The following is a 22,367-nucleotide window of genomic DNA, read 5'->3' as shown; positions in this document are numbered from 1 at the left end:
TCTGCTAAAAATAAAAATAATTTAGACATGCATGCTTCATGTACGTAAGGAGCATTAACTATGTAAATCTTACATGTGAAACAATAGATCTTTAGGGTAGAACAAAAGAATTGAGTAATCTGACTTCTACTCCACCATCACCAACAAAGTAAGTGCAGGTTTAATGGTTGCACAAGACTTCTCGAGACCTTCTAGACACTTTGAAGGAGAGAGGAAAGAAAAACACAAAGGAGAAAAATGAGAGAAAGAAGAAGAAAAGAGAGAGAGAGAGAGAGAGAGAGAGAGAGAGAGAGAGAGAGAGAGAGAGAGAGAGAGAGAGAGAGAGAATTTTCTCAAAAGATGTGAAGAGGGTGTGAGAGGGATGTATTTATATCCCCTTCCCAACCCTAGGCTGATCTAATCTGGACCCTTTCTCTCCAAAATCACATGGAGTGGGAGATGAGCCCTTTCTAGAAAAACCCTAACTTCTAGACTCCTAATTCTTTAACTATATTGATTTTTTTGTGTGAGATAACTAAACTTGACTTTTCAACAACTAACTTCAGCCCATCCAACATGTGTGGACTCTTCTAGAGGTGTGGGATGTCCCCCCTTTATTTATTGATTTAAAAATATTTAAATTAAAAGTCTTAATTATTTTCTTATTTTATTTAATTATTTTATAAATTTAAATCTAGAGGATAATTTAATCCATATGGACTCTTGAATCCAAATGGAGGTCCACATTGGACATCCTCTATGAGGGTCCAAAATATATCCATTGGATCCAAATAACATTTTAAAGTGGATCCAAACCAAACTGCACCCCAGATCTAACTTGGATCTAAATGGTGATTTTGGATCCAGAACCGAAGTTCAAGATCAAAACCACACAAAACTAATAAAGTCTTCATAATTTATCTTTTTCGATTATTCTTGAAATATCATTTGTAACTTGGGACAAAGATTCAAATTAATCGAAATCAAGAAAATCAATAAATTCAAGGAAATCAACAATATCGCAAAATAAATTTTTTTAAGAAGATCAAGAAAATCAAGAATACACAATTATAGTCATAATCACATCAATACTCCATCATATATTCATTTTAATCATCAAAAAATTTTTGGGTTTTACATCCTACCTCTTTAAAAAAAAACCATCCCTGAAATTTGATATAAGAGATACTAAAAACAAATGGAGATCTTTCTCCTAGATACTAGCTTCAGGCTCCCAAGTGCACTCTTTGATACCATGATGCTGCCATCGTACTTTCACTAGAAGAATAGTCTTTGTCCTCACTACCTACTCTTTCCTGTCAATGATAGTTACAAGACTCTCTTCAATAGTCAAATCTTTTCTAATGCTCACATCCTCATATTGGATCACGTGCGAGGGATCCAGAACATACTTTCTCATCAAAGATACATAAAAAACATCATGTATCTGCGAGTACTGAGGAGGTAAAGCTACACAATATGTTGCCTCATCTATATACTCTAAAATCACAAATGGTCCAACACATCTGGGGCTCAACTTCCACTTCTTCCTAAACCGAAATACACTTTTGGTAGGAGATACCTTGACAAACACAAAATCTCCCACTGCAAAAGTGAGCTCCTTGTGCCTTCTATCTGCGTAACTTTTTTGTCGACTCTGAGCCGCACGTAGTCTGTCGTGGATCAAATGAACCTACTCAGTGTAATGCTGCAAAACAATAGGTGACTTTATTGCACTCTCACCAACTTCATCCCATTAAACCAGGGATCAACAAGGTCTACCGTAAAGAGCCATCCCAATACTAACATAATAATTATTATTATACACAAACTCGACTAATGCTAAATGCATGTCCCAATCGCCCTTCCAATCGAGGACACAAGCTCATAACACGTCCTCAAGGGTCTGTATCGTGCCCTCCGACTGTCTGTTCGTTTGAGGATGAAAAGTTGTACTGAACTTTAGCTTCATACCCAGAGTTGTCTGCAACTGTTTCCAAAAGCGAGAAGTGAAACGAGGGTTTCATTCAGATATAATCAATAAAGAAATACAGTGCAAATGAACTATCTCTCGAATGTATAACTCGGCTAGACTGTCCAATGACTGGTTGATCCAGATCGATACTGTAATACCCATGATTTTTATCACATAAATAAATTTAGATTTTAAGTCATTAAGGTGATACACGAATATTTTATTGTTTTAATTATTTATTCGTAATTGGATCTTGGATAACCTATTTGGATCCTTGAAGAAAATCGGATTTAATGGGAAAATTTCTACAACACTTTAGTGGGAATTGGTATAGCTTAAGGCGATGTTCGGATCCACAAAATTTCATTTGGATCTTCGATATCAGAATTTTAATATTAATCTGGATCCTTGTATTGAAACCATAAAGATCAATGTACATTTAGCTGGATCCATAATAATTCATTTGGATCCATAGTTCTAAACCAAAGTATGATCAAAACTTTGGATTTCTGGATCCGAATTTATTAAAAGAATTGATGAAGCACAATGGATCTTGGATCCATATTAATTTATGTTAATTTTTGGATAACGTAAATGGATCTATATTAACCTATGAAAGACCCACAAGATCGTATCGAAGAATAAACCAATTGTATTAAGAATAGGGTATTTCAAAGCTTGTAACATTTTGAATCCTTAGACGGATCCAAATTTCCCAACTAGCGGGTTTCATTAAAAGCTTTGGGTCGCGGGTCTCGGTGGTGGCCAGACCGAAACCGTACCCAATTGAATGTAATATATATATATATATATATATATACAAATAAGATAGTAATAATAATACCAAGTATAAAAATATAAGGATCCGTAGTTGGATCCGTATGGGTCCCAGTATCGGACCCAAACCATCGATGGGCTGCATATTCAAAACGGGGCAAGATCGCGGGTCCTGGATCCGGTCGATCCGCGCCTCGCACCTTACCGTGCGTTAAGTAAGGGCCCCTACCCGATAAATCAAGTGTTAGGGTTCATTTTTGAACCCTAACTCGTCGTGAGGGGTGGCTGGGGAACGTAGGTGCGCAGCCGAGAGGAGTGAAGGAGGTAACCTCCTTCCTTTTCGGGGGCACACCCTCCTACTTAACCCCTTTTCTCTTCTCACTGCAGCCCCACCCCTCTCTGCCCTCTTGCTCACCGATGGCCTCAGCCAACACCCTCGCTTCCCCTCCCGTTTCCTTTCCAGCTGCCAGCAGCGCCGCTGCCACTTTCTCTCTTGTTTCCTTTCCAGCAACCAGCAGTGCCGCTGCCGATTCCCCTTCCCTCGCATACTTCCTCGACTCTCGATTTCTCGCTGCAACAGCCACCCTCACCGGAGCCAGCGGCCCTCCTTCTACGACAGCAACCTATGAGCGCCGAAACAGGTAGGGATTTTGTAATTTCTTCTTGCTAGGCCATGGATTGAGTCCAGGGGTGGTTGGGTTAGTCACGCAGAAAAAAAAAAAAACCCAAGTCCGTGAGTAGGGGTTTCCGGTAACTGTGACATATGAGCAAAGGGTATGTTGAGGGAGTTCTTGGTTGGTGGGTCTTGAGTCGAACATGGGGTGTAGAGTTTCTGCATTTTTGTTTTTATGTGGTATTGATTGCGTCTGGGATTTATGCCATTTTTATTTACTTATTGAACCTTGTGATCTTTCTGTGAACTGGCCTTAACCTTGATTATGTGGATGGCTGTTGTGTTTTACTTGCTTTTGATAGCTTATGCTGAATTAGGGTATTCTCTGAATTACCTTTTAGCTAGCAAGAATCACATCTGATGCCATTAGTTGGTAGAATTATCCATGTTTCAACTTTCATTGGCTTTTCTAGACCTGTCATGTTGTTCGGACTGAGTTTTGTTTTAACTAGAGAAAATTGGTGAACGATTAATGCACAGGGTGTGTTCTTTTTGCTTCTTGAAAAAAAAAAAAATATTGTGTGCTTTATGATTTTATGTTTCAACTCCATATTGATTGAAATGATCTGGCCTGGAATTGCTGCTTTCATGATGGCTTAGTGCGTAAAGTTTTAAAGTGCACGTAAAGGTATCAATGATCTATAATCTGGGGTTTTAAACATGGGTCAGGATGTAAGCTGTATGAATACTTCTCCTACCTGTCTTGTTCATGCATTGTCCTGTTATTGGTTGCACTAATTATTTGAAGTTAAGAGATTCCTTAAGCTCAAAACTAATAGAAATAATCATTCTTGGAAGTTTGGGAGTTTCTTGATAAATCCCATTTCTTGAGCCCGCACTTGTTCTTTCTACCTTATGTAAACTTATATCAGATTCTAGATTCCTCAAATAGCTAGCAGAAAATGTTAACTTCAGATTTTGGTTTTGTTTTATTTTTATTTAAAAGAAAAAAAACATATAATGATACTATATCAGGCAGGTTTTCTTGATTAGCTTCATGAAACATAATGTGGATTGGTAATCTCTGATTTGCTTTACAAAATATATATATATATATATATATATATATATATATATATACATACATATATATGTATAAAGAATCTGTAATACGCATACTTCCTTGATTGGTCTGTAGTTTCTTTTTATATTGACGGTTGTTCTTGTTGGTCGATAATATTCCTGTGTAAGAAGCTACTCTAGCTCATGGAAGAGTCAAGGATATTTATATATATATGTATATTTTTGTGTTATCATAATGACAAGAATGTGGGTTTGCAGTTGATTCAGAACATGTGCATATTCCTTTTGATTTTCACATGAGTAATCAATGACAACTTAACTGCTTATTATAATGATTTTCGATTTCACATAAAGCTGCCTGTACTCCATAATTCCAAAGGTCATGTTAACTGCCTGTTATTATGATATTTTGTTTTATATGAAATTTCATATTTAATCTGATGTAACTGTCTAGTTAGCTGCCTATTATGATGAGATTCTGTATCATAGGAAGCTGCATATTTAATTGATGCCTGTGTAACTGTACACTAAGCAAGGGCTCAACCTCTCCTATTAGGTTGCATGTCAAGCTGATCCTTAATGTTCTTTTTATGCATAATGAGGGGCTATTCGAGTTACTACTTAGCTGTATAATGAAAGTCTGGATCTTATTGAAACAACCATGGGAGTGGTTGATATAGGTGTTTATTAGGTGGAATCAACCTTTTTAGTTACCATATGGGGATTTGTGATTTTCTGTTCAGGATATTAAGCTGCATGCAAATTTGGTGTTCAACTGCATAAGTAACTTGTATATTCAGTTGATATTTAGTTGCATATTAAGTTACACAATTTATGATGTTAAATTGCATATTTTTCAGCATGCTTTATATTGTGAAATTGTAATGATCTGAAATCCTGAAATGGGTAAATACGAGGTGATTGAACTATTACATGAAAGTTATGCAGGTTATTGTTATTGCTGTTGCATCGCCTACCTCACTTGCTTATTAATGTTGCATACTATGCCTTACCCGCTCAGTTATTATTATTGCATAATTGTTTACCTGCTCAGTTATTATTATTGCATAATTGTTTACCTGCTCAGTTATTATTATTGCATAATTGTTTACCTGCTCAGTTATTATTATTGCATAATTGTTTACCTGCTCAGTTATTGTTATTGCATAATTGTTTACTTGCTCCTGTATATTACTGTCGATTTCTGTTGTTGCTTACTTGCTTATGTATATGTTGAAAATCACTCATGCCACCCACATCTCATACTGGACTCATGATATACCTGCATTAAGTGTTACAGTTTTCCTACTTAGACGTGGTAGTCTAATTCCAATCAATTTACTATTTTTCAGGTAAAGAATAAGGTTTATGAGCGGCTGCGGAATGAGGCGTCAGATCGAGATTTTTGGATTTATTGTTTCAGGGATTGCTTGAGTTTATTGCAAATTTTAACTGTTCATATCACTTAAACTCTGATGATTTTCATTGATAAATGAAATGAAATAAATGTGTTGGGTTTTCTCTCCACCGTAATGTCTCGAAATACTTAACCCTATATTATTAATTGTTTTTGCTAAAAAAAAAAAATCCTCTTAAATTTGGGTTAAAATTTTGGGGCGTTACAGTAATGGTATCAGAGCCTGGGAACAATAAATCAAAGATCACGGTCGTGCCACACCCTGCAAGCGCTCTGTGAGTATAATTTATTTTGTTTTGTTTTGTTATTGGTCATGTTACTTGTTCTTTTGTGATGCTCATATTAGCATATAAGTAAATTCACGTTTACAATTGATCAATTTTGACCTATTAGGTGAATGACACATCACTTCTACAAATGATTAGCGTTTATGTTGTCGACTTATCACGCCAACAAATCATTAGTGTCAACCTACTAGGTGGATCATGTACTACACCTGCATTGTTTCATTGTAGATGACCGTATTATGATTGACTGAATGGATCTATCATACTCGTATAGCATGATTGATGTGTGTATTAGGGACACTTGACTAAATTTCTTAGTAGATATGTGCGTGTGTTTCATGTCGAAAGAATTGAATGTGATTTGATGTAAGAATTATCAATGCACATGAAATGAAGAATTGATCTGAATGTCTCATAAACATAGATGATTGGAATCCTATCTGCATAACTCAAACTAAGTAGAAGTTACGTATCTTAAGGTTTAGTTGATTTTCGATATATAGATGAGCACATGGTATAGAACTCTTGCTTCGAGGCTAGATTTGAAAAATGAAATGCTCTGAGTGGAAATGATATGGGGTATAGGATAATATGCTTTTATATCATATAATTGAAAGGCCACATGATCTGAAATTTTGAAATCATGCGATATATGCTTTAGTTCAAAAGTGAACTATGATTCATGGAACCATAATGGTGAAAGGTGTAATTTTATGATTTATGTGCCAAATGAAGTAATGATGCATATTGATAATATATATATGCGTGTGCCCATATTGGTGGCTACCGATCTTGAGAGCGGTAATTTGTAGTATCACTATTTTGGCACCTATTGAGGACCTTTTCCATTAAGGATTAACTGTGAGGGTATGTCTGACCAAGATCAGGTAATCCGTCTAGAGCGGTAGATCTCCGTGAGGTAGTACATTGTCCAAGACCGGGCAGCTGCAAAGACGGTAAATTCCTGTGAGGGAGTGTATTGTCCAAGACCGGGTATACCATCTAGGACGGTAATTCCTTGTGAGGTCGTGCATTCTCCAGACCGGGTGATCCAACGTGGATCTTGTTAATCTTTAATTAATAAAGAGTCATGTCAAATTAGGAGAATCTGCTGAGATTAATTGATATAGCCTATTAGAGATCAATAGATTTGGCTTTAGTTATAGAAAAACTGGATCAGCATTGATTTTAAATCTTGATATAATGACATGTTTGCGTCTTGTGTGAATAGAAGGGCCACTCTTTGAGAGATTCTAGACCTTGATTTGAGGATATGTTTGGGTGTTCTGTGAAAAGATGGTACCATTTTGAGAATAACATCTTGAGCAAGGTTATGACAGGTGACAACTGGCCACGCAAAACCTTGAGAATTAGGAATAAGTGAAGGTTATTCAGGACAAAAGGTCGGTTAGAAATAGCGAGGACAACAAACAACGTTGTGATTATGATAAAATAAAGAAAACTCCACCCAATAATCAAGAACAAGCTAAAGGATTAGCACGTCGTGTCTATCAGTTGTGACTTAACAAGTATGAAGTAGTGAACATACACTCTATTTGTCCTAGGTTAAGACTTTCCTGTTATTTAGTATGTTTTCGCCATCAAAAGAACCATGTATGAATTTTTGACGAGACCGACTTTTAGCTCCAAACTTCTCTTAGAAAATCATGGTGTATTGTCCTGATTTTTATATGTTGGGATATATGTTAGGAGCTCGCACACATACGTGCATCCTTGTCGATACCAATTTCCTCAGACTACCATCTCTACGGGAATCCTGCAATGAAATTTTGAGGACGAAATTCTTTTTAGGGGGAAAGGATGTAATACCCATGATTTTTATCAGATAAATAAATTTAGATTTTAAGTCATTAAGGTGATACACGAATATTTTATTGTTTTAATTATTTATTCGTAATTGGATCTTGGATAACCTATTTGGATCCTTGAAGAAAATCGGATTTAATGGGAAAATTTCTACAACACTTTAGTGGGAATTGGTATAGCTTAAGGCGATGTTCGGATCCACAAAATTTCATTTGGATCTTCGATATCAGAATTTCAATATTAATCTGGATCCTTGTATTGAAACCATAAAGATCAATGTACATTTAGCTGGATCCATAATAATTCATTTGGATCCATAGTTCTAAACCAGAGTATGATCAAAACTTCGGATTTCTGGATCCGAATTTATTAAAAGAATTGATGAAGCACAATGGATCTTGGATCCATATTAATTTATGTTAATTTTTGGATAACGTAAATGGATCTATATTAACCTATGAAAGACCCACAAGATCGTATCGAAGAATAAACCAATTGTATTAAGAATAGGGTATTTCAAAGCTTGTAACATTTTGAATCCTTAGACGGATCCAAATTTCCCAACTAAGGGGTTTCATTAAAAGCTTTGGGTCGCGGGTCTCGGTGGTGGCCAGACCGAAACCGTACCTAATTGAATGTAATATATATATATATATACAAATAAGATAGTAATAATAATACCAAGTATAAAAATATATGGATCCGTAGTTGGATCCGTATGGGTCCCAGTATCGGACCCAAACCATCGATGGGCTGCATATACAAAACGGGGCAAGATCGCGGGTCCTGGATCCGGTCGATCCGCACCCCGCACCTTACCGTGCGTTAAGTAAGGGCCCCTACTCGATAAATCAAGTGTTAGGGTTCATTTTTGAACCCTAACTCGTCGTGAGGGGTGGCTGGGGAACGTAGGTGCGCAGCCGAGAGGAGTGAAGGAGGTAACCTCTTTCCTTTTCGGAGGCACACCCTCCTACTTAACCCCTTTTCTCTTCTCACTGCAGCCCCACCCCTCTCTGCCCTCTTGCTCACCGATGGCCTCAGCCAACACCCTCGCTTCCCCTCCCGTTTCCTTTCCAGCTGCCAGCAGCGCCGCTGCCACTTTCTCTCCTGTTTCCTTTCCAGCAACCAGCAGTGCCGCTGCTGATTCCCCTTCCCTCGCATACTTCCTCGACTCTCGATTTCTCGCTGCAACAACCACCCTCACCGGAGCCGGCGACCCTCCTTCTACGACAACAACCTATGAGCGCCGAAACAGGTAGGGATTTTGTAATTTCTTCTTGCTAGGCCATGGATTGAGTCCAGGGGTGGTTGGGTTAGTCACGCAGAAAAAAAAAAAAACCCAAGTCCGTGAGTAGGGGTTTCCGGTAACTGTGACATATGAGCAAAGGGTATGTTGAGGGAGTTCTTGGTTGGTGGGTCTTGAGTCGAACATGGGGTGTAGAGTTTCTGCATTTTTGTTTTTATGTGGTATTGATTGCGTCTGGGATTTATGCCATTTTTATTTACTTATTGAACCTTGTGATCTTTCTGTGAACTGGCCTTAACCTTGATTATGTGGATGGCTGTTGTGTTTTACTTGCTTTTGATAGCTTATGCTGAATTAGGGTATTCTCTGAATTACCTTTTAGCTAGCAAGAATCACATCTGATGCCATTAGTTGGTAGAATTATCCATGTTTCAACTTTCATTGGCTTTTCTAGACCTGTCATGTTGTTCGGACTGAGTTTTGTTTTAACTAGAGAAAATTGGTGAACGATTAATGCACAGGGTGTGTTCTTTTTGCTTCTTGAAAAAAAAAAAATATTGTGTGATTTATGATTTTATGTTTCAACTCCATATTGATTGAAATGATCTGGCCTGGAATTGCTGCTTTCATGATGGCTTAGTGCGTAAAGTTTTAAAGTGCACGTAAAGGTATCAATGATCTATAATCTGGGGTTTTAAACATGGGTCAGGATGTAAGCTGTATGAATACTTCTCCTACCTGTCTTGTTCATGCATTGTCCTGTTATTGGTTGCACTAATTATTTGAAGTTAAGAGATTCCTTAAGCTCAAAACTAATAGAAATAATCATTCTTGGAAGTTTGGGAGTTTCTTGATAAATCCCATTTCTTGAGCCCGCACTTGTTCTTTCTACCTTATGTAAACTTATATCAGATTCTAGATTCCTCAAATAGCTAGCAGAAAATGTTAACTTCAGATTTTGGTTTTGTTTTATTTTTATTTAAAAGAAAAAAAACATATAATGATACTATATCAGGCAGGTTTTCTTGATTAGCTTCATGAAACATAATGTGGATTGGTAATCTCTGATTTGCTTTACAAAATATATATATATATATATATATATATATATATATATATATATATATATATATATACATACATATATATGTATAAAGAATCTGTAATACGCATACTTCCTTGATTGGTCTGTAGTTTCTTTTTATATTGACGGTTGTTCTTGTTGGTCGATAATATTCCTGTGTAAGAAGCTACTCTAGCTCATGGAAGAGTCAAGGATATTTATATATATATGTATATTTTTGTGTTATCATAATGACAAGAATGTGGGTTTGCAGTTGATTCAGAACATGTGCATATTCCTTTTGATTTTCACATGAGTAATCAATGACAACTTAACTGCTTATTATAATGATTTTCGATTTCACATAAAGCTGCCTGTACTCCATAATTCCAAAGGTCATGTTAACTGCCTGTTATTATGATATTTTGTTTTATATGAAATTTCATATTTAATCTGATGTAACTGTCTAGTTAGCTGCCTATTATGATGAGATTCTGTATCATAGGAAGCTGCATATTTAATTGATGCCTGTGTAACTGTACACTAAGCAAGGGCTCAACCTCTCCTATTAGGTTGCATGTCAAGCTGATCCTTAATGTTCTTTTTATGCATAATGAGGGGCTATTCGAGTTACTACTTAGCTGTATAATGAAAGTCTGGATCTTATTGAAACAACCATGGGAGTGGTTGATATAGGTGTTTATTAGGTGGAATCAACCTTTTTAGTTACCATATGGGGATTTGTGATTTTCTGTTCAGGATATTAAGCTGCATGCAAATTTGGTGTTCAACTGCATAAGTAACTTGTATATTCAGTTGATATTTAGTTGCATATTAAGTTACACAATTTATGATGTTAAATTGCATATTTTTCAGCATGCTTTATATTGTGAAATTATAATGATCTGAAATCCTGAAATGGGTAAATACGAGGTGATTGAACTATTACATGAAAGTTATGCAGGTTATTGTTATTGCTGTTGCATCGCCTACCTCACTTGCTTATTAATGTTGCATACTATGCCTTACCCGCTCAGTTATTATTATTGCATAATTGTTTACCTGCTCAGTTATTATTATTGCATAATTGTTTACCTGCTCAGTTATTATTATTGCATAATTGTTTACCTGCTCAGTTATTATTATTGCATAATTGTTTACCTGCTCAGTTATTGTTATTGCATAATTGTTTACTTGCTCCTGTATATTACTGTCGATTTCTGTTGTTGCTTACTTGCTTATGTATATGTTGAAAATCACTCATGCCACCCACATCTCATACTGGACTCATGATATACCTGCATTAAGTGTTACAGTTTTCCTACTTAGACGTGGTAGTCTAATTCCAATCAATTTACTATTTTTCAGGTAAAGAATAAGGTTTATGAGCGGCTGCGGAATGAGGCGTCAGATCGAGATTTTTGGATTTATTGTTTCAGGGATTGCTTGAGTTTATTGCAAATTTTAACTGTTCATATCACTTAAACTCTGATGATTTTCATTGATAAATGAAATGAAATAAATGTGTTGGGTTTTCTCTCCACCGTAATGTCTCGAAATACTTAACCCTATATTATTAATTGTTTTTGCTAAAAAAAAAAAATCCTCTTAAATTTGGGTTAAAATTTTGGGGCGTTACAGTAATGGTATCAGAGCCTGGGAACAATAAATCAAAGATCACGGTCGTGCCACACCCTGCAAGCGCTCTGTGAGTATAATTTATTTTGTTTTGTTTTGTTATTGGTCATGTTACTTGTTCTTTTGTGATGCTCATATTAGCATATAAGTAAATTCACGTTTACAATTGATCAATTTTGACCTATTAGGTGAATGACACATCACTTCTACAAATGATTAGCGTTTATGTTGTCGACTTATCACGCCAACAAATCATTAGTGTCAACCTACTAGGTGGATCATGTACTACACCTGCATTGTTTCATTGTAGATGACCGTATTATGATTGACTGAATGGATCTATCATACTCGTATAGCATGATTGATGTGTGTATTAGGGACACTTGACTAAATTTCTTAGTAGATATGTGCGTGTGTTTCATGTCGAAAGAATTGAATGTGATTTGATGTAAGAATTATCAATGCACATGAAATGAAGAATTGATCTGAATGTCTCATAAACATAGATGATTGGAATCCTATCTGCATAACTCAAACTAAGTAGAAGTTACGTATCTTAAGGTTTAGTTGATTTTCGATATATAGATGAGCACATGGTATAGAACTCTTGCTTCGAGGCTAGATTTGAAAAATGAAATGCTCTGAGTGGAAATGATATGGGGTATAGGATAATATGCTTTTATATCATATAATTGAAAGGCCACATGATCTGAAATTTTGAAATCATGCGATATATGCTTTAGTTCAAAAGTGAACTATGATTCATGGAACCATAATGGTGAAAGGTGTAATTTTATGATTTATGTGCCAAATGAAGTAATGATGCATATTGATAATATATATATGCGTGTGCCCATATTGGTGGCTACCGATCTTGAGAGCGGTAATTTGTAGTATCACTATTTTGGCACCTATTGAGGACCTTTTCCATTAAGGATTAACTGTGAGGGTATGTCTGACCAAGATCAGGTAATCCGTCTAGAGCGGTAGATCTCCGTGAGGTAGTACATTGTCCAAGACCGGGCAGCTGCAAAGACGGTAAATTCCTGTGAGGGAGTGTATTGTCCAAGACCGGGTATACCATCTAGGACGGTAATTCCTTGTGAGGTCGTGCATTCTCCAGACCGGGTGATCCAACGTGGATCTTGTTAATCTTTAATTAATAAAGAGTCATGTCAAATTAGGAGAATCTGCTGAGATTAATTGATATAGCCTATTAGAGATCAATAGATTTGGCTTTAGTTATAGAAAAACTGGATCAGCATTGATTTTAAATCTTGATATAATGACATGTTTGCGTCTTGTGTGAATAGAAAGGCCACTCTTTGAGAGATTCTAGACCTTGATTTGAGGATATGTTTGGGTGTTCTGTGAAAAGATGGTACCATTTTGAGAATAACATCTTGAGCAAGGTTATGACAGGTGACAACTGGCCACGCAAAACCTTGAGAATTAGGAATAAGTGAAGGTTATTCAGGACAAAAGGTCGGTTAGAAATAGCGAGGACAACAAACAACGTTGTGATTATGATAAAATAAAGAAAACTCCACCCAATAATCAAGAACAAGCTAAAGGATTAGCACGTCGTGTCTATCAGTTGTGACTTAACAAGTATGAAGTAGTGAACATACACTCTATTTGTCCTAGGTTAAGACTTTCCTGTTATTTAGTATGTTTTCGCCATCAAAAGAACCATGTATGAATTTTTGACGAGACCGACTTTTAGCTCCAAACTTCTCTTAGAAAATCATGGTGTATTGTCCTGATTTTTATATGTTGGGATATATGTTAGGAGCTCGCACACATACGTGCATCCTTGTCGATACCAATTTCCTCAGACTACCATCTCTACGGGAATCCTGCAATGAAATTTTGAGGACGAAATTCTTTTTAGGGGGAAAGGATGTAATACCCATGATTTTTATCAGATAAATAAATTTAGATTTTAAGTCATTAAGGTGATACACGAATATTTTATTGTTTTAATTATTTATTCGTAATTGGATCTTGGATAACCTATTTGGATCCTTGAAGAAAATCGGATTTAATGGGAAAATTTCTACAACACTTTAGTGGGAATTGGTATAGCTTAAGGCGATGTTCGGATCCACAAAATTTCATTTGGATCTTCGATATCAGAATTTCAATATTAATCTGGATCCTTGTATTGAAACCATAAAGATCAATGTACATTTAGCTGGATCCATAATAATTCATTTGGATCCATAGTTCTAAACCAGAGTATGATCAAAACTTCGGATTTCTGGATCCGAATTTATTAAAAGAATTGATGAAGCACAATGGATCTTGGATCCATATTAATTTATGTTAATTTTTGGATAACGTAAATGGATCTATATTAACCTATGAAAGACCCACAAGATCGTATCGAAGAATAAACCAATTGTATTAAGAATAGGGTATTTCAAAGCTTGTAACATTTTGAATCCTTAGACGGATCCAAATTTCCCAACTAAGGGGTTTCATTAAAAGCTTTGGGTCGCGGGTCTCGGTGGTGGCCAGACCGAAACCGTACCTAATTGAATGTAATATATATATATATATATACAAATAAGATAGTAATAATAATACCAAGTATAAAAATATATGGATCCGTAGTTGGATCCGTATGGGTCCCAGTATCGGACCCAAACCATCGATGGGCTGCATATACAAAACGGGGCAAGATCGCGGGTCCTGGATCCGGTCGATCCGCACCCCGCACCTTACCGTGCGTTAAGTAAGGGCCCCTACTCGATAAATCAAGTGTTAGGGTTCATTTTTGAACCCTAACTCGTCGTGAGGGGTGGCTGGGGAACGTAGGTGCGCAGCCGAGAGGAGTGAAGGAGGTAACCTCTTTCCTTTTCGGAGGCACACCCTCCTACTTAACCCCTTTTCTCTTCTCACTGCAGCCCCACCCCTCTCTGCCCTCTTGCTCACCGATGGCCTCAGCCAACACCCTCGCTTCCCCTCCCGTTTCCTTTCCAGCTGCCAGCAGCGCCGCTGCCACTTTCTCTCCTGTTTCCTTTCCAGCAACCAGCAGTGCCGCTGCTGATTCCCCTTCCCTCGCATACTTCCTCGACTCTCGATTTCTCGCTGCAACAACCACCCTCACCGGAGCCGGCGACCCTCCTTCTACGACAGCAACCTATGAGCGCCGAAACAGGTAGGGATTTTGTAATTTCTTCTTGCTAGGCCATGGATTGAGTCCAGGGGTGGTTGGGTTAGTCACGCAGAAAAAAAAAAAAAAACCCAAGTCCGTGAGTAGGGGTTTCCGGTAACTGTGACATATGAGCAAAGGGTATGTTGAGGGAGTTCTTGGTTGGTGGGTCTTGAGTCGAACATGGGGTGTAGAGTTTCTGCATTTTTGTTTTTATGTGGTATTGATTGCGTCTGGGATTTATGCCATTTTTATTTACTTATTGAACCTTGTGATCTTTCTGTGAACTGGCCTTAACCTTGATTATGTGGATGGCTGTTGTGTTTTACTTGCTTTTGATAGCTTATGCTGAATTAGGGTATTCTCTGAATTACCTTTTAGCTAGCAAGAATCACATCTGATGCCATTAGTTGGTAGAATTATCCATGTTTCAACTTTCATTGGCTTTTCTAGACCTGTCATGTTGTTCGGACTGAGTTTTGTTTTAACTAGAGAAAATTGGTGAACGATTAATGCACAGGGTGTGTTCTTTTTGCTTCTTGAAAAAAAAAAAATATTGTGTGATTTATGATTTTATGTTTCAACTCCATATTGATTGAAATGATCTGGCCTGGAATTGCTGCTTTCATGATGGCTTAGTGCGTAAAGTTTTAAAGTGCACGTAAAGGTATCAATGATCTATAATCTGGGGTTTTAAACATGGGTCAGGATGTAAGCTGTATGAATACTTCTCCTACCTGTCTTGTTCATGCATTGTCCTGTTATTGGTTGCACTAATTATTTGAAGTTAAGAGATTCCTTAAGCTCAAAACTAATAGAAATAATCATTCTTGGAAGTTTGGGAGTTTCTTGATAAATCCCATTTCTTGAGCCCGCACTTGTTCTTTCTACCTTATGTAAACTTATATCAGATTCTAGATTCCTCAAATAGCTAGCAGAAAATGTTAACTTCAGATTTTGGTTTTGTTTTATTTTTATTTAAAAGAAAAAAAACATATAATGATACTATATCAGGCAGGTTTTCTTGATTAGCTTCATGAAACATAATGTGGATTGGTAATCTCTGATTTGCTTTACAAAATATATATATATATATATATATATATATATATATATACATACATATATATGTATAAAGAATCTGTAATACGCATACTTCCTTGATTGGTCTGTAGTTTCTTTTTATATTGACGGTTGTTCTTGTTGGTCGATAATATTCCTGTGTAAGAAGCTACTCTAGCTCATGGAAGAGTCAAGGATATTTATATATATATGTATATTTTTGTGTTATCATAATGACAAGAATGTGGGTTTGCAGTTGATTCAGAACATGTGCATATTCCTTTTGATTTTCACATGAGTAATCAATGACAACTTAACTGCTTATTATAATGATTTTCGATTTCACATAAAGCTGCCTGTACTCCATAATTCCAAAGGTCATGTTAACTGCCTGTTATTATGATATTTTGTTTTATATGAAATTTCATATTTAATCTGATGTAACTGTCTAGTTAGCTGCCTATTATGATGAGATTCTGTATCATAGGAAGCTGCATATTTAATTGATGCCTGTGTAACTGTACACTAAGCAAGGGCTCAACCTCTCCTATTAGGTTGCATGTCAAGCTGATCCTTAATGTTCTTTTTATGCATAATGAGGGGCTATTCGAGTTACTACTTAGCTGTATAATGAAAGTCTGGATCTTATTGGAACAACCATGGGAGTGGTTGATATAGGTGTTTATTAGGTGGAATCAACCTTTTTAGTTACCATATGGGGATTTGTGATTTTCTGTTCAGGATATTAAGCTGCATGCAAATTTGGTGTTCAACTGCATAAGTAACTTGTATATTCAGTTGATATTTAGTTGCATATTAAGTTACACAATTTATGATGTTAAATTGCATATTTTTCAGCATGCTTTATATTGTGAAATTGTAATGATCTGAAATCCTGAAATGGGTAAATACGAGGTGATTGAACTATTACATGAAAGTTATGCAGGTTATTGTTATTGCTGTTGCATCGCCTACCTCACTTGCTTATTAATGTTGCATACTATGCCTTACCCGCTCAGTTATTATTATTGCATAATTGTTTACCTGCTCAGTTATTATTATTGCATAATTGTTTACCTGCTCAGTTATTGTTATTGCATAATTGTTTACCTGCTCCTGTATATTACTGTCGATTTCTGTTGTTGCTTACTTGCTTATGTATATGTTGAAAATCACTCATGCCACCCACATCTCATACTGGACTCATGATATACCTGCATTAAGTGTTACAGTTTTCCTACTTAGACGTGGTAGTCTAATTCCAATCAATTTACTATTTTTTAGGTAAAGAATAGGGTTTATGAGCGGCTGCGGGATGAGGCGTCGGATTGAGATTTTTGGATTTATTGTTTAAGGGATTGCTTGAGTTTATTGCAAATTTTAACTGTTCATATCACTTAAACTCTGATGATTTTCATTGATAAATGAAATGAAATAAATGTGTTGGGTTTTCTCTCCACCGTAATGTCTCAAAATACTTAACCCTATATTATTAATTGTTTTCGCTAAAAAAAAAAAAATTCCTCTTAAATTTGGGTTAAAATTTTGGGGCGTTACAGATACAAAGTGCACCGATTTGGTGAGTTTGTCGATAATCACCTAAATTGCATCATGATGGTGTTGAGTCTTGGGTAGACCTACAATGAAATCTATCATGATCTACTCCCATTTCGATTGTGGTATCTCTAATAACTGCATTGTACTACCTGGTCTTTGATGTTCGATCTTGACCTACTGGCAAGTCAAACATCTCGAGACAAAGCTTATAAAAGAAACAACAATCGAGTTATATAAATCCATAATATATACTATCATGTTATTCGAAAACTATTTAAGATTACCTACCTCATAATCTCCTGTTTCATTTCATATCACCAATACTTCCTCCACAAGTCCTTAAACATCTTAGTACTCCCCGGATGTATGGTGTACTTGGCTCTATGAGTCTCCTCTTGCAACTCTTACTTCAATTTGGTATTGTTGGAAACCCAAATGTAAGACCCATAAATTTTAAGTGAAAATAGTATATGAACCTAAAATGTGAATCAAATCAATTTCTACGAACCGGTTATACTTAGGATATTCGTATCTTCGTAAATATATGCTCAAACAGTGAGAAAGTCATAATTTTCTTCCTGAGTAAAATTAAGAGATTTGTACGAGCCAACTTTCTTAGTTACATCGATACGAAGAGAATGACATACTCAAAATGTTTTGAAAAAAAATAATCGAAAACCCAAAATTTTTGTGGGACCCACAAAATTATTCCTTAAAAAAGTATTTTATAGAACCCACAAAATATTCTATGAAATATTTTATGTGGGCCCTACACAAAAAGAACATCCAGTCCTTATCCGAAAAGCCAGGTGTAAAAAGGAAAAAAGGAAACTTGCAAGCCAAGTTTCCTTGACTATAAATAGCCCTCATCTCTCTCTTCTCATAAATTTCATCGCTCCCTCTATATCATCTTCTCTTTCTCTTTCTAAAACCTCCCCTACCTAGCTTACTTGGTTTGAGCCTACCTGACTTGGTCTCAACTTACTTGACCTGGTATGAACCTACTTGACTTGGTCTGAACCAACCTGACCTGGTCCAAACCTAGTTGACTTGGCTTGAACCCAATTGGCTCTAGTCAAAGTCAAAGTCTCTTTTGGTCCCAAACCCAGGTTTGATTCTTGACCCAGACCTATCCTGCTTAGGTTAAATCTGAACCTGCCTGACCTAGTTGACTTAGACCAAACCTAATTTTGTCCAAACTACTTAGGTTTAGCAGCTTGACCTACTCTTCCTCTTTCTTAACTAGGTCAAACTTATCTAACCTAGTTTGACCTCTTGAAAGAAGGCTCAAACCCAGTTTGAAGCAGACAGAGCATTCGAGAGTCATTCTTCATCGATCGAAACGTAAGTTTGATTCGTCGACCACTCTTTCTTAAGTATTTTCTGATTTGTGTTATGATATATATCGTATACATTCTGAAGTAGTATCTGACTCTAGTCCTTGGTTTATGCCCTCTAAGATACTTCAGTGTTTACGCACATGCCTTGCGAATATCATTGAATATTTTACGAAAAAAGCTCCTACGTATTGCAGTATATATGTATTTGTGATTGTCGTCGCATCGAACAATGCCAAGGCTCCTACTTTCTGCATATTACATATATATGTATCTACTTATGCATTTAAGATTGTCATCACGTCAAATGATGCCAAGGCTCCTACTTTTTGCAATTTAAATTACGCATTTAAGATTATCATTGCGTCGAACGATGCTAAGGCTCTTGCTTTCTGTAATTTAAATTACACATTTAAGATTATCGTCATGTCAAACGATGCCAAGGTGCCTGCTTTCTGTAATTTAAATTATGCATTTAAGATTGCCGTCACGTCGAATGATGCCACGACTCCTGCTTTCTACAAATATATATGTTTTTACTTTCTGCAAGTTATTGAGTTCGGTTTCCACCGCCAAACATTAAATATGCACTCATTTACGTCGCTGCATTATAAAGCACAATCTCCTGCTTATATTATATATAGTGTGCATAACTGGGCATTTAAATGAAAGTCAACTCCAAATCGCCAATGCAATTCCATTGTCGCTCCTCGATTAAGATTCTGCTTGATGAAAGAAGTCCCTATTGGAAAGGCTTTGCTTTTGCGCAAAACTATTTTTTCATAAAAACCAAAGTCACTTGTGCATGGCCTAGCTAAAGCCCAAGGTTCCAAACAAACCTCGATGGATATGAAGTATGCACAACGATGTGTATTCATCCTCGAGTTAAGTGTAGCGATTTCTTTGTCAAAGAGGAAAAATACTGCAAAAATTTCTGAAAAGGTGCTCACCGAGCTTAAAAGAAATACACACTTTCTCTGTCAAAGAGAGGAAGTGCTGCTGAGATTTCTGAAGAAGCTCAACAAGCTTAGAAAGAGCATAGCATGTTACTCTGTTATACAGAGAAAATTCTGCCCAAGTTTTGTTAAGTACTTTCTATAATGTACAAAGGGTTATCACACTTCTACCATCAAAGCAGGAGAAGTGATGTCGAAATGGTTGGCAAAAGAATTGCCTGAACCGGTTAAATGGCATGAGGATGCCTTATTGTCGGAACGTTGCCAGAATGGCTCGTTCTCATGTTCGCCTATAAGGGCACTTTGGTTGTAAGGGCCGAAGAGCCATTGTAGTTGTTGCGCCTTGACTAGGCTAAGTGCTCGTTGTGATGATATATGTCGAGCAGTCAATTCGTTAAGATCATGGCATATTCATGCTCATTGAGATACTATTACACAACTAGACTCGTAAGGTCTGGAGAGCCAGAGTACGTTGTCCACCCGAAAGAGGTGAGGTGATCGTGATGGCCGCAGATGCCGAGAGCAGAGTCAAGCATGCATATGAATAAGACTTAAGGTCACAGACCCCATAATTTTTTACCACGCTGAAAAATACTGAATGGGGTCTGGTACATATATCCTCAGTGCGAGAGGCACTGACTTTCCCGAATGTCATGTGAATATCCGATAAGTAACGATTAGACTGGTAGATCCCTTCAGGACTATTGCTCACGTGGTAGACGATGATGGTACAACCACGAGTGACATGTATTTGATTATGAACCTGATAGAGGTAAAGGGGTCTCCAATTACTTAGGAGGTTTGGAGGTCGTGATTATCTTTAAATATCTAAGAATTGAACCCAACTACTATAGTAGAGGATGCATTTGAACCAGCCTGGTAGGGTTATCCCGGTATGAGTTCTACCACACTACCATGGATAAGGTCAACAAGCCTCTGGGGTATCTAAAATAGATAAAATAATCACCCCCAGAACATCACGTTGATGTCTGAAAAAAACTTTTCTCATGTACCAAGGGGTGAACGGATTAATATCAAAATAATGCATTAGTTCTAGGTTCAATGATATATGAATGTATGAGTGAATGAACATTGTTTTGTCAAGTCCTGTATAACCTTGAGAAATGTGTCATGGTTGATATACTATTGGACCGATAGGGCAAAGATCTATCTTGTAGATGCACGACTAAGTGAAGCTTGAGGAGCTCGTGCTTGGGTTCGTAGGATACAGATGTGCCAAGTCATGAAGACTTAGGTCTGACATCCCAAATGAAGCCCTGAAGAGGTCTACGCTAAGTCGTGGAGATTTGAGCAAGATGTTCAAATCACAGCCCTAAAGAGGCTCACGCCAAGTCATGGAGACTTGAGTGAAGTGTTCAACTCGTAGCTCTAAGGAGGCTCTCACGATATATACTAAGTCATAGAGACTTGAGCGTCGCTATTGCGAACTGTGACCCTGAGTGGTCTTTTGCATGAGTTGATGCTTGATGAAATGTGTGGATGAGTATTCACTTACCAGACCAACAATGATTTTGACCCTATTTAATGAGAATTTCAGGTGTTTAACCTGCGATGCAATATGCGAAACAATGCGACATCGAGTTCCAAGGTTTCTCTAGACAGTGTTGTACTGCTTTCTTTATTAAAACTAAGTATTACTTTTCTAAGCCGTGATGATTGTAATAAACAAGTTGTTTTGATAAATTGAACACCTTGGTGGTCAATGAGTGCTTGGCCACATACCTGTGACTTGCCTAGAGTTTTCTAAAACTGACGACTCATTATCGTCTATTTCTGTTGATAAAACCTTTTCTAAGTTCCGTTGCAAAGAAAAAACAAGAAATTCATGTAATTTTCAACTTAGCGTTGTTTTGAAAATTCGGGGCGTCACACCAAATATGCTCACCAATCCATATACTCCCATCTTCTATCTACTTAAAAGATGAATGTTCCAACCGGGCAAGAGTCTGCAATCACTTATACTGCGGATCTTCCCTCTTGACTTCGATTATCCAAGCAATAAGATCAGAGTGGATGGTCACACTGGACAACTAGATCACCCCCATATTCACTATAAAGGGCTTCCAAGCTACAAAGTCTTCCAATAATTTCCATCATGCTCTCAATAAACTGGGCAAAATGCCTCCTGACTTCCTACTAAGCGCATCAGCTACCACGTTGGCCTTCTCTAGATGATAAGAGAGGTCAAAGTCATAGTCCTTGATGGGAACCACTTCGCTGCCTCATGTTAAGCTCCTTCTGTGAAAACAAGTATTTTAGACTCTTATGGTCTGAGAATACCTCAAACTTCTCTCTGTACAAATAGTGGCACCATATCTTCAATGCGAAGACAACTGTTGTCAACTCTAAATCGTGAATGAGGTAATTTC

This window comes from Nuphar pumila, chromosome 8 (genome assembly GCF_984573655.1).
Source record: "Nuphar pumila chromosome 8, dmNupPumi1.hap1.1, whole genome shotgun sequence".
Lineage (NCBI taxonomy): Eukaryota > Viridiplantae > Streptophyta > Magnoliopsida > Nymphaeales > Nymphaeaceae > Nuphar > Nuphar pumila.
The sequence above is the reverse complement of the archived record's forward strand: the minus strand, read 5'-3'. Positions refer to the sequence as shown.